A 16,823-nucleotide genomic window follows, 5' to 3' on the forward strand; every position below is an offset into this window, starting at 1 on the left:
TTCTCCTCCAGTCAGTATTAACCTGTTCTCCACCAGTCAGTATTAACCTGTCCTCCCCCAGCCAGTATTAATCTGTTCTCCTTCAGTCGGTATTAACCTGTTCTCCACCAGTCAGTATTTACCTGTCTCCACCAGTCAGTATTAACCTGTCTCAGTAGTATGTTCCTTCCGTATTACCTTCTCCCCCAGTCAGTATTAACCTGTCCTACCCCAGTCAGTATTAATCTGTTCTACTCCAGTCATTATTATCCTGTTCTCCACCAGTCAGTATTAACCTGTCCTCCATCAGTCAGTATTAACCTGTCCTTCTGCAGTCAGTATTAACCTGGCCTCCTCCAGTCAGTATTAACCTGTTCTCCACAAGTCAGTATTAACCTGATCTCCTCCAGTCAGTATTAACCAGTCCTCCTCCAGTCAGTATTAACCTGTCCTCCTCCAGTCAGTATTAACCTGTCCTCCCCCAGTCAGTATTAACCTGTTCTCCACCAGTCAGTATTAACCTGTTCTCCACCAGTAGCACCTTCTTCCTTACCAGTACAATCCTGTCCTCCACATTTTCAGAAGACAGATGACCTCAGATGTTTAATTGTCTTCAGCCAATCATCTCAGAGGATATATGCGTGTCATAGGATTCAAACCCTACAATCACCTGCCTGGAAGTCTGCTGGTCAACTGATTTAGTTAACCAGATGGGTTGTTTCGTTTTAACTCGGTGAAATTATTTCTTTTCACCTAATGTGGAGAATAAAAGATTTTTTTCACTGGTTGTAGGTGCAAGTACCCAGCTTGAAGGTAGCTGTTTAGGTGGAAGCAAAGCTCTCCAAAAGTGCCATGTAAACAGTTACCCCAGAGCTGGGTATATATATATATTCCTATGAGTGATAAAATCTTTTTCTTGTATACCAAAATTCAACGAAGAATATAAAATCCTGTACAACACTATTTTCTTACACAAAGCATGGGAAATCTTAAACGTCTGCAACAAAAGCAACAGAGCTAAGTTCTGATTTTTTTTTTTTATTTTGGTATGATCCTTCCCTCCCAATGGGTCCTACACCTAGTCCCACAAAGTTAAAAAAATGTCCACTGATTACAGAACTAAACTTCAAAGACAGGATTAACACGACTGTCTAAGTCACATTATGTTTCAAATTCTGACACCTCTGATTTTAGACTTAGTGGTGCTGGTATAAATCAGCCACAGTCGTAATTTTTGTCACTTAACAAAATAACTATCCAGCACTTCTTAAAACATGATTATATTCACAACTTCTTAAAATTTCATAACAATTTCAATCATTGTGAAAGGGATACAGACAAAATCCCCTCCTCTCCATTCGCGGCCATGAGAATCCCTCTTGCCATTTTTTCCGATTATATTCATTCCATTTACAATCAATAATTATCATCTTAAAAATGGTAATTATTTCATTTTTGTTCACCTGCATTTAATTCTAAATGGGAAGGGGTGAGATAGGAGTTTTTCCTACACTTATGATGACGTTATTACAAGAATTACAAATTTTTAGCGTTTATAAATTATTGGCACATTCACTGTACTCACTGTTCTTAGCAATTTTGTTTACTGTACTTTTAACATATCAATAATATCGAACTGGCCTAAATTGTCATCCCATTAGATTGGCAATTTGTATCAATTTACAGACTTAATTATGGACAAAAACAAGGGTGTTTATATATAAATGTGACAGAATGTGTTGTTGCCAATGGAAACTGGCATGTAATTATCATGTACAGTATTCAATATCTTGCTGATTATTTTATCATTACAGTATATGCTCGAAAATTACCACAATCCCTACAAAAACTAGAAAATGCTTTTGTAAAAAATCGCATGTCTCCCCCAATGCAAAGTCCTATAGGCACGAAGTCAATAGGGGTCAGGAGCGAAAGTCAAAGAGACACTGATGGTTGGCTGCAATAGGGATCATCTACTTGGCATGTCCAGTCATCCCGCTAAATTTCAACACTCTTGGCCTAGTGGTTCTCAAGTCACTGTTCAGGCTCCTGTGACCTTGACCTTTGATCAAGTGACCTCAAAATAAATAGGGGTCATCTACTCTGCATGTCCAATCATCCTATTAAGTTTCAACATTGTAGGTCAAGTGGTTCTCAAGTTATTTCCAAAAAATGATTTTACATGAACAGGCCACTGTGACCTTGACCTTTATTAGACTGACCCCAAAATCAATAGGGGTCATCTACTCTGCATGTTCAATCATCCTATGAAGTTTCAACATTCTGGGTCAAGTGGTTCTCAAGTTATTGATCGGAACTGGTTATCAATGTTTAGGCCCCTGTGACCTTGACCTTTAACGGAGTGACCCCAAAAACAATAGGGGTCATTTACTCTTTATGACCAATCATCCTATGAAGTTTCAACATTCTGGGTCGAGAGGTTCTCAAGTTATTAATTGGAAATGGTTTTCCATGTTCAGGCCCCTGTGGCCTTGACCTTTAACAGAGTGACCCTAAAATCGTTAGGGTTCATCTACTCTGCATGACCAATCATCCTACTAAGTTTCATCATTCTGGGTCAAGTGGTTCTCAAGTTACTGACCGGAAATGGTTTTCAATGTTCGGGCACCTGTGACCTTGACCTTTCACAGAGTGACCCCAAAATCAATAGGGGTCATCTACTCTGCATGACCAATCATCCTACTAAGTTTCATCATTCTGGGTCAAGTGGTTCTCAAGTTACTGACCGGAAATGGTTTTCAATGTTCAGGCCCCTGTGACCTTGACCTTTAATGGAGTGACCCCAAAATTGATAGGGGTCAACTACTTTGCATGTACAACATCCTATAAAGTTTCAACATTCTGGGTCAAGTGGTTCTCTAGTTATTGATCAGAAATGGTTTTCAATGTTCAGGCCCCTGTGACCTTGACCTTTGACGGAGTGACCCCAAAAACAATAGGGGTCATCTACTCTTTATGACCAATCATCCTATCAAGTTTCAACATTCTGGGTCAGGTGGTTCTCTAGTTATTGATTGGAAATGGTTTTCAATGTTCAGGCCCCTATGACCTTGACCTTTGAAGGAGTGACCCCAAAATCAATAGGGGTCATCTACTCTTCATGATCAATCATCCTATGAAGTTTCAACATTCTGGGTCAAGTGGTTCTCTAGTTATTGATCGGAAATGGTTTTCAATGTTCAGGCCCCTGTGACCTTGACCTTTGACGGAGTGACCCCAAAATCAATAGGGGTCGTCTACTCCAGCAACCCTACAATCCTATGAAGTTTGAAGGTTCTAGGTCAAATGGTTCTCCAGTTATTTCTCGGAAATGAAGTGTGACGTACGGACGGACGGACGGAAGGACGGACGGACGATCAGGGCAAAAACAATATGTCTCCTGGGGGAGACATAATTACTACTTATACCCAATTTTATTTCTTGCATGATGCATGGCAAAATTATCAAGGATAAAGATATAGAACCAATACTTTTCATGTTAAAGATACAATGATTTTTGACACCTACAAAAATTGTGACCTATTTATGTTTGAACATAATCTATTTTCAGTAAGTTCCATAAATATCTTCAATTCATATAATATCTTTTGACAATGTTTAATGAAAAACTGCTCATTAATAAGTCTGCTAGTTTGTACTTTACGCCATGGTCAAACTGAGCAGGGGGATTTTGTCCGAGGAAGGAGAGAGGAGGAGGGTGGGGGTAGAAGGGGGGAGGATTTTGTCCAACATTCTGTGTAGAGTCCTAGTTTTTCACAGGAAACAGTATGCCTCTTGGTGGACAGGAGGGAATAAACTACAAACTTTTGGATGTCAACCTGAAAACGCTTGATAGAAATATGAGCCGCACCATGAGAAACCAACATAGAGCATTTGCGACCAGCATGGATCAAAACCAGCCTGCGCTTCTGCGCAGTCTGATCAGGATCCATGCTGTTCACTTTCAAGTCTATTGCAATTAGAGAAACCGTTAGCGAATGGCATGGATCCTGACCAGACTGCGCGGATGCGCAGGCTGGTCTGGATCCATGCTGGTTGCAAATGCACTATGTTGGTTTTCTCATGGCACAGCTCAAATTAACTCCTGATATACACAGATATAATACCAGTCAGGGTGTGACAAAATGCAATATTCATAAACAATAAGTATTTATGATTTTAAACTTCAAAAATAAAATTTTTAAGTGTTTTATAAAATTTTAATGTGAACATTTAAATTTTGTTAACACTTTTATGACACACCTAAACCTTACTTAAACAAGACTTCTCTAATGACAGTGTCCTTGAATATACCATATATTAGCTTACATATAAAAGCTATAGTTAAGAAATAATATATCTCATCCAGTGATTTGTCGTTGAATAAATCATAGTTTGGAGTTCAGATGCGAAGGAATTATATCACGAGGGCGCAGCCCGAGTGATATAATAATACGCATCTGAACGACAAACAATGATTTATTCAAGAGCAAATCACTAAATGAGATATATTATTTCGATTCTAACACGTTACCAAGGATTTGTAAGTACATCCTTTACAACATTCATTAAATGTTTGCCTGTTTTCAATCTGTTTCTTTTCCTGCGCGCCGCTATGCTGTTTGACGCCATGACGTAATAATTGTGACGTTAGAACAGTGATTTGTTGTATAATAACTCACTGTTTTCTGCCTTCTTTGTTTAATAGGAAAATGAATCAGATCGTGTTAGAACTGATAGTCAAATTTGCTATATCAACTCATGATATTAATGCAGATACTGAAAGAAGGCTGCATATATACAACAAAAGAAAACACATGCTTTTAAGAAAAGGCATGTAAGGTTCTGAATAAGCTAAAATCCACATTCAAATCTGACTTTCTCCAAAAGAAACTTGACTGGTGAAAGACCTGTCAGGGTGTGTGGTCAGTATATTAGGGCACCTTGTTCTCTTATAAACAAAGGTTCAATACCTCATAAACAAGTCTGTCCAAATATTTACATGAACTAAAAACAGATCAGTTCTTGAAAAAATTATGGTAAAATTACATGGTATTATTGTTCGCTTTCTTTTAGATAAATTGTCAAATTTTAAGCTTGTAGAACATAATGCACTTTTTAAAATTACATGGTACATTTTTGTATTATAATTATTTGTATTTTGAATCTAATAGTTTGTAATTTGTGTCAGACAGGCAGCTGTATGGATGGATGGATGGATAGATGGTCAATGGATGAGTGCATGAGTGGATAGACAGGTGGTAGAATAAACCAATGGATGAGTGAATGAGTGAATAGACAGATGGTAGAATAAACCAATGGATGAGTGAATGACTGGATAGACAGATGGTAGAACAAGCAAATTCGATGAATTGGTATCCCCCGCCGAAAGGGTTTGTGGTCAGGAATGGCAAAAAAATATATCTGGCAAAAAGTTAAGGATGTTACTAAGAAGCAAATAATTTCATTTGTCAAAATCAATTTAACAGAAAATGAATGTTATTTTTTGGTTGGGGAAGCGGGGGCAGCAGGGGTGACTGGGTGAGGGTACAAAACATCGATTATTGTCATTGATCATTGATGTTGATTATAAATATTGAAATATTGATGGAAAATTAAAAATGAAAAAAAAAATGAAAAAAAATGGGGGATGGGGGGGGGGGATGACTTGGTGGAGGAGTGAGGTGGGGGAACAGTACAACTTTGCATGTTGATAAATATTCATGGAAGGTTTGAAAATAATAATAAAAGGAAATAATTTTTTATTTTTTTTTTTTTTGTGGGGGGGGGGGGGGGGGGGGGGGGGGGGGGGTGTGATGAAGGCAAGGTGGTGACAGGTGTGGGTACACAACTTCACATGTTTACAATAAATGTTCATGGAAAAGAATGAAAGAAGTTTTATGAAATTCTACCAATTGGTTGGTTTGTTATGTACAAATCTGTAGATTTTCAAACAATTAAAAGGCAATAACTCTAAGGAAAATTGACCAATTGAAAAAAAAAATGACAGACATCATCGAAGTATTTTGGTTCATATTTATTTTAAGTTTCATGAAATTCCACCAGCTTGTTACTGAGAAATGGCTGCAGATGAGGATTTTTCATTAAATCAAGGGCAATAACTCTAAGGGAAATTGACCAATCCAAAAAAAACTTGATGGGCATCATTGCAGTATGTTGGTTCATATTTATTTCAAGTTTCATGAAATTCTACCTGCTAGTTACTGAGAAATGGCTGCGGACGGACATTTTTGGGCATTTTTCATTTAATCAAGGGCAATAACTCTAAGGGAAATTGACCAATCCAAAAAAAAAACTTGACGGGCATCATCGCAGTATGTTGGTTCATGTTTATTTCAAGTTTCATGAAATTCTACCTGCTAGTTACTGAGAAATGGCTGCGGACAGACGCACGCACGCATGCACACATGGACGCACGGACGTGACGGACGGACAACGCCATTTCAATACCCCTCCCGATTTCATCAGCGGGGGATAATAAACCAATGGATGAGTGAATGAGTGAATAGACAGATGGTAGAATAAACCAATGGATGAGTGAATGAGTGGATAGACAGATGGTAGAATAAACCAATGCATGAATGAATGAGTGGATAGACAGATGGTAGACAGATGGTAGAATAAACCAATGGATGAGTGAATGAGCAGATAGACAGATGGTAGAATAATCCAATGCATGAATGAATGAGTGGATAGACAGATGATAGAATAAAGCAATGGATGAGTGAATGTGTGTGTGTGTGTTTGGGTTTAATGTCTTTTTCAACAATTTTTCAGTCATATAAACAATGGTGTCTACTTGTAGCAGTGAGCAAAATGCCCAACTTTATAGTGCTGCCTCACTGGAATATCACACCGTAGACACGTGGCATGATACCCCACCCAGTCACATTATACTGACACCGGGCTGACCAGTCCTAGCACTATCCCCTTAATGCTGAGCACCAAGCGAGGAAGCTGCTAGTACTATTTTTTACATCTTTGGTATGACGCGGCCGGGGATCGAACCCACGACCTCCTGCACTCGAAGCGGACGGTCTACCACTAGGCTACCGAGGCAGTGAATGAGTTGATGGACAGATGGTAGAATAAACCAATGGATGAGTGAAAGATGGATAGACAGATGGTAGAATGAACCAATGGATGAGAAAATGAGTGGATAGACAGATGGTAGAATGAACCAATGGATGAGTGAATGAGTGGATAGACAGATGGTAGAATGAACCAATGGATGAGTGAATGAGTGGATAGACAGATGGTAGAATGAACCAATGGATGAGTAAATGAGTGGATAGACAGATGGTAGAATAAACCAAGGGATAAGTGAATGAGTGGATAGACAGATGGTAGAATAAACCAATGGATAAGTGAATGAGTGGATAGACAGATGGTAGAATGAACCAATGGATAAGTGAATGAGAGGATAGACAGATGGTAGAATGAACCAATGGATAAGTGAATGAGTGGATAGACAGATGGTAGAATAAACCAATGGATAAGTGAATGAGAGGATAGACAGATGGTAGAATGAACCAATGGATGAGTAAATGAGTGGATAGACAGATGGTAGAATAAACCAATGGATAAGTGAATGAGTGGATAGACAGATGGTAGAATGAACCAATGGATAAGTGAATGAGTGGATAGACAGATGGTAGAATAAACCAAGGGATAAGTGAATGAGTGGATAGACAGATGGTAGAATAAACCAATGGATAAGTGAATGAGTGGATAGACAGATGGTAGAATGAACCAATGGATAAGTGAATGAGTGGATAGACAGATGGTAGAATAAACCAAGGGATAAGTGAATGAGTGGATAGACAGATGGTAGAATAAACCAATGGATAAGTGAATGAGTGGATAGACAGATGGTAGAATAAACCAAGGGATAAGTGAATGAGTGGATAGACAGATGGTAGAATAAACCAAGGGATAAGTGAATGAGTGGATAGACAGATGGTAGAATAAAGCAATGGATGAGTCAATGATGGATCGACAGATGGTAGAATGAACCAATGGATGAGTGAAAGATAGATTGACAGATGGTAGAATGAACCAACTGATGAGTGAATGAGTGGATAGACAGATGGTAGAATGAACCAATGGATGAGTGAATGAGTGGATAGACAGATGGTAGAATAAACCAAGGGATAAGTGAATGAGAGGATAGACAGATGGTAGAATAAACCAACGGATGAGTGAAAGATGGATAAACAGATGGTAGAATGAACCAATGGATGAGTGAAAGATGGATCGACAGATGGTAGAATGAACCAATGGATGAGTGAATGAGTTGATAGACAGATGGTAAAATAAACCAATGGTCCAGTGAATGACTGGATAGACAGATGGTAGAACAGACAATTGATGGATGCCTGGTAAAGCAAAGAAAAACAAAAGAGCATATAAAATTAAAATCTAACCTTTCTAAAACATTTTTTTTCTTTTTTATTCCATCTGGTGAACATTGTTATATTTTAGTGAACACTGTTATATTTTAGTGAACACTGTTAAATCTTTACTGAATTCACATATTACAGTAAAACCTGTCTCAAGCAGCCAAGCAAGAGATTGGGGAAAAAGTGGCTGCTTAATGCAGGAAATTTATAGAATGAAGACCATTTTGGGAAATGAGACACTGGCTGCTTCAGACAGTTGGCTGCTTAATAGAAGCGACGACTAAAGCAGGTTTTACTGTATATGGAAATTCTATAATTATTTGAGAAACCAGAATGTATGAGATAATGTTACTCAAATCAAATAAACGTAGGAGTTAACCATTTGGAAAAAAAATGTTTCCAATAGATCGTGTCTTGTTAATCATTATCAATATAAATAACTAGTCAAAAGATTGGTAAATTGGTAATGAATTATTCATACTTTTAACCTTGAAGGATCAGTTTGATTAATGGAGAGAATAAACAGCAATTAACATGCCAGGAAACCTTCTACATCATGTAAATCTAGTAGACTTATTTAAACCCACATCAATGCATTATATACCTGTAGATCATAACCTTTTGACCTACAGTATAGGTAATTATAGCTAAGGGTCACCGGGAGGTCAAACTTGTAATACTAGTAATGGACCCAGACAAATGGGAAATGTTATGAGCATGAGGTTACAATAGAGAGGAATGTCATACATGTTTTCATGGTAATAAGGCAAGGCCCTGGTCAAAGAGGGAAAATACAGTTATTTTATGCATTCTTCCCAAAGAGTGAGGCCCTGATCAAAAGAGGAAAATACAATTACTTTACTTTTTTTTGTTGCTTTTTTCCATTTTTTCATGGTTTATGATTAAAAAAGTGAGGCCCTGGTCAAAAGGGGTAAATAGTATTTACTAAATACAATTAATTACTTTATGCATTTTTTTGGCTTTTTTCCAATTGGTTTGTGACAAAAAAGGTGAGGCCCTGGTCAAAAGGGGTAAATACAACTACTTTATGATTTTTCTATTTTTCCATGATTTATGACAAAAATGTGAGGCCCTGGTCAATAGGGGTAAATACAATTACTTTATGGGTTTTTTTCTGTTGTTTTTTTCCATGGTTTATGATAACAAAGGCGAGGCCCTGGTCAAAAGGGGTAAATACAATTACTTTACACTTTTTCATTTTTTTCCATGGTTTATGGTAATAAGACGAGGCCCTGGTCAAAGAGGGAAAATACAATTACTGTTTGTATTTCATATTATTTTTTCCATTGTTTATATTAATAAGATGAGACCCTTTGTTAATGAGGTATCATACTGGTACTATATAATGCTTTTTATACTTTTTATTGTTTACTAAACTCAGTGATAAAATTACATCTTGATAAAATGTTAGATTTAGGGGACAGGATCAATAAACACATGAAAAAGAAAGTTATTTTGTTCTGATGTGTATGGGTGTTTAAAGTGTGGGTCTGGAGGAACTAAAGGAGGAGAAAGTCATATTACAAAAGAGTATCAAGAAACAAAAGATTATAAGGTAATAAAGTCTCAGAAACTGCTGGTACTCGTGGGTGGGGTGGTGCTGGGGAGTGATATTTCTTTGTTATTTGCAATCAATGAAAACGAAAGAAGGTTAGAATTTCACATACTCACCAGCTACTACTAAAGGAAATATAAGGAGGACCACCGATAAAGTTGATTAAAATTGACTCTGAGGTTTAAGAGATGTTCTTTTATTAAAATTATGCAGGACGGACAGATGACAGACATTCAAGGATCTGTAAAGCTTGCCATGAGCACTCCTTGATGATTTGAGCTAAAAGGGGGCATAATTCATGAAAAATGTACTATTTGTGTTAGACTAGGTCTAGAGTAATATCTATTGAGCGTTTTAATCGACATGGCAGGGCAGGGTTTTGCGACAGTCTACTGCATAATTGTTCAGGATATGTAGTATTTTCTTGTTCAGTGAGGCATGTTCTAATCTCTGGCCTGGCCTGGCCTGGCCCGGCCTGGCCTGGCCTGGCCTGGCCCGATGAGCACAATTTCCGACTGAGCCAGGCCAGGCCAGGCCAGGCCATAGATTTCAATTTCGTGAAAGTGATTTCTATAGCATCTTTAAAATCTGACTTTTGGTATAAGTTTGGATATTTCAGACATTATATAAATACATTTTGAACTCCCACTCTGTAAAATTATACGCCTGGGAATAAGCCTGTAGCTAACATAACTATTATGTCTAATTTAAAGGTGATGCCTGATTAATTGTTATGACTATTATCAGGGGATCTCCACCTCAATTGACCCTTGACTGGTGGTTTGGTTTTCCCCAAATTGAATAACCTAATTTTATTATTTTGTCTATTGAGGATTATTTAGTATTGTCCGAAATTATTGAACTAGCACTCAAGAATATATTTTGTATGCTTCTGTAAAAAAAAAATTGTGCCCAAACATAAATAAAAATATAAATATTGAAAACCAAATAAAATATAAACATTTCTTTACTACCAGGTCGTACATGCAGATAAAGTTGTGCTGACAAAACGTTCAGCTACCAATCTCGGGATTGTAAGTTCGAAACACCTGTTTCACCATTTTCATTATCATTTTTTTTTTAAATATTTCCTCTGTAAACTTAGAATGCAGAAAAATTATCACTTATCGTGATTTATTGTTCATGTATTGAAAGAAATACACAAGTATTTGACATTCTTCTACATACAAGTTATTACCATAAAATGTTGTAAGAATAAAACCAGTATCAATAAAATGACATTATACTGATTTAATGAAAACAATCTAAATTGAAATCGAACCCACGGTAACATGTGTGAAAGTCGGAGAACTTATCACTACGCCACTGTGCCACTGGTAAACTTCGCATGTTATTTTGGTCAATTTAGATATTTTCAGGTTACAAATATGATATAAAATAAAGAGTGGCACCTGTCAATACTAACGGACAACAACTTTCAATTTCTAAAATAATGCTACCTCCGTTCTAGAACCTGGGATAGAATGGTGCGGGGAAGCGATATATAAATTTTGTAGTTTAGGTTATACACATACTGAATATTTTTGTAAGATTGATTTTATATTGATCTAAGTATGTGGAAAAAATATCATACAAAGTCTTGTGAAATAGGCTCAAGAGCATCTTTTAGCATGAAATATATCACTTAGAAATAACATAAACACAATGCACCATTATTTTTTTGTGCAAGAAAACGATATCAATAATCTAAAATGCCAACACCCTGACAATGAGTTAGAGGTCCCACAATTAATGAATATTATTTTCATTACTCTTCCATAAACTGAACATCAGCTTAACTAGACCAAACACATTAAAAGTTCAACTGAACAGTTAAAAGGTCAGCTAAGGATAGTAGGGACACAACCTGTAATTACAATTCCCAAAGTGATGTGTTCTCAGTGCATGTAAATATTCAGTTATATTGCAGCAGGTAAACTTATCAATGAAATTAGCCATTAGTTTTAAACCAAGTGTTAAAGTTGACTTTAAATAATTTGATTACAGAAAAAATGAGTAGTTATCATTTAGTTACACCATTTTCTTCAGTCCAAATCTGTATTTCAAATAAGATGAATGACGGCTAATTAATGATTCTCCAGAGGACTGGTTGACATGCAGCAAGTAAACAATGCAGGTTAATACTGCCTGCTATTATAATTGTATATTTAGATTTTATGCCATTCATTTCACTATGTATAATAAAATCTGGCCTGGCCTGGCCTGGCCTGGCCCGGCCCAGTCGAAAATAGAGCTCATCGGGCCAGGCCAGGCCAGGCCAGGCCGGGCCAGGCCAGGCCAGAGATTAGAACATGCCGTTCAGTGACCATCTACCTTACATTATAACCAATGTAGCATTGAATTTCAGTTGATTCTATTTTGCCTGTTTTTTCAGATTACCATTATTTGCATAAGTCAGAGATTAACTCTGCCCCGCCAGGTTGCCTAAAACACACAATAATGGGAGCTCATATGCTCCCAAATAGTTAAAATTTAAGAATGCCTTTTTAATCTAGTTTAAACAAACTACCATTAAGGCTGCCCCCTATTTGAACCCTAGAAAGGGTTCATTGCAGGTTGCAGCTGTAAACATTAGTCAGGTGACTGTAATCTTATAGGGAGCTGGGTCACCTGATGTTGCCGTAAACATGTCTCTGACCTCTGAAACTTCCAGGTCAAATTATGTATTCATCCCTTACCTCTAAACTCTGAGGTCATTACCCAACCCACAAAACTCAAGTCACATGACCTTATGAACTTTAAGGACAAATTTTATCCAGAGTTGAAAGGAAAAAAAAAACAATCTGCAGGATTACTTTTCAGATGTTGCTGCAATTCTAAAAAAAAAAAAAAAAGATATTTTTACTTGCTGTGAAATCATAAATCAGGGACTAATTATTGTGAATTTTTGTTGCTGAGTCAACCCACAAAATTTAATCCCAAAGAACAAGTAAAATTCCCATTCACTTTTATTTAATGAGTAAAAAATTATGTAACCTCTAGTCTGCCTCATTTTTTTGGTTTAAAAAAACTTCTCCCCATTTTAATTAATCTAGCCTAGGCTAGGGTTTTCCCACAATATGTTGGTTTGTTTGTTTGTTTTGGGTTTAACTCCATTTTTTAACAGTATTTAACAGTATACGGCGGGCAGTTAACCTAACCTGTGTTCCTGGATTCTGTGCCAGTACAAACCTGTCCTCCACAAGTAACTGCTAACTTCTCCACATGAATCAGGTGGAGGACAAATGATGTCAGACACTGTCTTTTATTAAACGGTTATGGAGAATATAAGCCTCGCCCTGGGATCAAACTCATGACCCCACAATCCGTAGATCTGCGCTCTCCCTACTGAGCTAACAATATGTAAATAATGCATTTATCTTCAAATGACGTACATGTACATTATTTATATATACCTAGTTCTGAAACCAGCTCCAGCTGAAAAATAGCAGACCTCAAGTTTTGGAATTCTGAAATTACCACCATATATGTGACATTAGAAGAAGTTGTTTTGTGTTTTTCAGTTCTGGCTGCTCTTAAAGGGTCAAAAGGAACCATTTTGAGAAGACTGAGAGTGGTCTATGCAATGTTTCAACAGGTAAAGTTTGATGAAAATCATCCGAAGCAGATCATGAGAAAAAGCTGGTTGATGCTTCTTTTTTAGCTTTTGTGACCCTAAAAAGGGGTCAAGCTGAATCCTATGTAAAAATAAAAGTAAGAGATGTCCATACAAGGATCCATACTAGGATACAACAAACCGAGTTTGGTAAAATTCCATCTAATGGTTCAGGATTAGAAGCTGTTTAAAAGCTATGATATTTTCAGCTCTGTCAGCCCCTAAAAGGGGCAAAGAAGTTATATTAAAACAAACTAAAAGTTATAATACCTTTAGCTCCATCAACCCCTAAAAGGGGCCAAGTAGAACCATTAGAACTTTCAGGGAGAACCATATAAGGATGCTAAAAGCCAGGTTTAGTAAAGATGCATCAAGTGGTTCATGAGAAGAATTTCTTTGAAGGTTTTTGTATTTTTAGCTCTTGCAACCATTAAAAACATTTTGGAGAACCATACAATGTTGCTATAGTCAGAGTTTGGTGAAGATCCATCAAGTGATTCAGGAGTAATTGTTTACAGGGTTGTCTATTTTGAGCCACGGCGGCAGGCCCCTAAAAGAGGCCAAGAAGAACTATTTGATAAAATATGAGAGGACTGCACAATGATGCTACAAACTAAATTTGTTAAAGATTCATCACCTGGTTAATGAGAAGAAGTTGTTTAAAAGTTTTTCTAATTTTAGTTCTGGTGGCTCAATAGATCAATTTCAACAGAATTCAATTACAACACAGTGATGTTACAGATCAAGTTTAGTGAAGATCCATTCAATGGTTCATGAGAAGAAGTTATTTAAAGTTTTTTTCTATTTCAAGTTCTAAAGGCCTCTGAAGAGTCCTAGTAAGTATTTGTTTAGGTTGGCGTAGCCCTTATAGACAGGACCCTCACCCTGTATTCATGAATCTTGTAACATCAAGCCGTAATAATTAAATGAATGAACTGGCACGTAGAAAAGTGCCATTCAAATATTCCAAATTTAAATGTAAACACAAAGTCACCGCATCCGAATGTTCAAATGAAATAAGTATAATAGTTGAGCACTACCACACTAATGCATCAAGCACCACCACAATCCGATAATATTATAATACAAAATTAATTCAGAATTAACAGTTCTATCAATTCAGTATTCACTATAATATTCAAGAATTTTAAAGGTGGCAGTTTACAGACAGCGATCTGTATACATTTTAAGGTATTGATATTAATATTTAAAGTAGCAGTCCTAAGGTAGTGAGTTTTATAAATTTTAAGGTATTAATTTAATAGGAAATGAAAATAAAGTAAAATAAGGTGTCATGTATCCTTAGCCAGCACTACAGACACTATCTTTCGGTTCAGCCTGTGCTGGAAATAACCCAAGAATATATGAAATTATACATTCTTCTATTCAAGGATGCTACCAACCAAGTATAGTGAAGATCCATCAAGTGGTTCATGGGAATAAGTCATTAAAAAAAATTATGTTCTGCATCGGTTTTTACTTTACTGATGAAAAAATCAGGTGCTGACTTTATTTCCCATCGTGATGCAAAAGTACACCTTTCGGGGGCCCCTTAATAGCAGAAAATTCATGAGATGAAGTTTATATTGATGTGTGGGATTGTAAGATACTTACACACCTGTAAAATAATACCCCCCAAAAAGAAACGTAATTTACTGTGTAGTTCAACAAGCAAACAAGTATTATTAAACAAGTAAATATATCACTTTCCTTGACCAAAGAGTAGAAGTATCAAAGGGGAAAATCAAGGGAGACAACACTCTTTGTTCAGTTTCAAGTGAAATATTTAATCCATCTCTTACCTTAAGACTTTTATCCCTTGTCCCTTTCTACAAGGAGTTCATTTAACCTATTTTATTATGGTCTTCAGCATCTTTGAACATCTGGTTGTGCATTTTAAAGCTGGAAGGCAACAAGAAGTAACTGAAAAGGGAGGTTTATTATGAATAACTTTGTCATTTCTGGTTCAAATGAAGAAATCAGTTGCAAAATGCTTGTGATGAATCATAGGCAACATCGCTATAAAAAGCCATTGAAGTTGTTTTAAAAACTAAATTTTCTAGACAAGTTTATTTTTTTCAATAGAAGTAGATCTACATATTATGATTATTTTTGTAGAAATGAAATCATAATCCCCTCACAATAACAAGTGATTTGTCTCCAAAGTTCCAAAATCTTTAGGGAGGACATAGGCATAGCCAGAGCTTCAAAAATGATATGCACAATACGGTACTAAGTGACCAATGTGGGAGTGTGGGGGAGGCAGTTTTCCCCTCCTGCTGGTGGGGGACCAGGGGCCTCCCCCGTGAAATTTTGAAGACTTAGATAAAAAAAGAAATGTTGCATTACGACACATTTTGTGGCCTATAATTCAAGGGGTCTTCAGACATTAAAAAGTCAATATCTTGAAAAAATTAACCGCTGTTAACACTCAAAAAGAGGCGTGATGCAGTATATATAGATAGACAAAAGGGACGTAACTTACAAGTTGCTCAAACTTCTCCCTTCGTTTGAAATAGTGGTCTCCATTTTGTTTGCATTTGGTGTGGCATCAAGAGAAAGATACGTAGAGTCTAGCAGAAACACTTACATGGAGCAAAAATCTTTTCTGTAATATATTCAAAAAGCTCTTAACACTTGCAACAAGAAATGAAAAATATTCCAGGTCATTGAAACATTTTCAGCATAAACCTGGGATCAAGATAACAGGAGTCAGTGAACAGTTGTAAAAAGTATCAAACAGACTAACTTCAGGTCACAGCCTGTCGCAATTCAGCCTTGCCGTAAGACACATAGTTTCCACTTCTTGCACATACGTACCTGTGACTGTGTGTCAGTCACAAACACACACAAACGGCGGCAATAACACTAAGGGGAACAACTCAGTTTCATTTAGAGTGCCGACCACACCGGTCAAAAAAATTCTTAGGGGGCTACATAAGATAAACTGTTTTCCCTTTGCTTCAGATGTAAAATGAAACAATATTTAATTTCCATCATTGATATCTTAAGAAAAACAATCCCGTCTTAATCACTAGCTTTCCGCTGGAACCGAACCACCTTCAAACTGATATCATTCTTTTAAAAAATTCTTTATATCCAAACTGGAAAGCCCTCGGTTAAATTGAGTACGAAATCATAATAGAACTGGGGGTTATATGTTAATTACATGAAAATTATTTAAGTCACATATTCCCCCGCTGTTTAATACTATCAAAAATGAGGCAAC

At 36.7% G+C, this 16,823-nt stretch overlaps 1 long non-coding RNA gene across 1 annotated transcript; it reads right to left on the reverse strand.

The window, feature by feature from the left end:
* Nucleotides 1–15,393: 15,393 nt before the first annotated feature.
* LOC128550796 (uncharacterized) lies at nucleotides 15,394–16,488 on the reverse strand. Its single transcript, XR_008368457.1, has 3 exons — nucleotides 16,415–16,488; nucleotides 16,080–16,202; nucleotides 15,394–15,496 (listed from the first exon to the last, which is right to left on the reverse strand). It is a non-coding gene; the product is annotated as an uncharacterized LOC128550796 (long non-coding RNA).
* Nucleotides 16,489–16,823: the final 335 nt, after the last annotated feature.

This window comes from Mercenaria mercenaria, chromosome 18 (assembly GCF_021730395.1).
Source record: "Mercenaria mercenaria strain notata chromosome 18, MADL_Memer_1, whole genome shotgun sequence".
NCBI classification, from domain to species: Eukaryota; Metazoa; Mollusca; class Bivalvia; order Venerida; family Veneridae; genus Mercenaria; species Mercenaria mercenaria.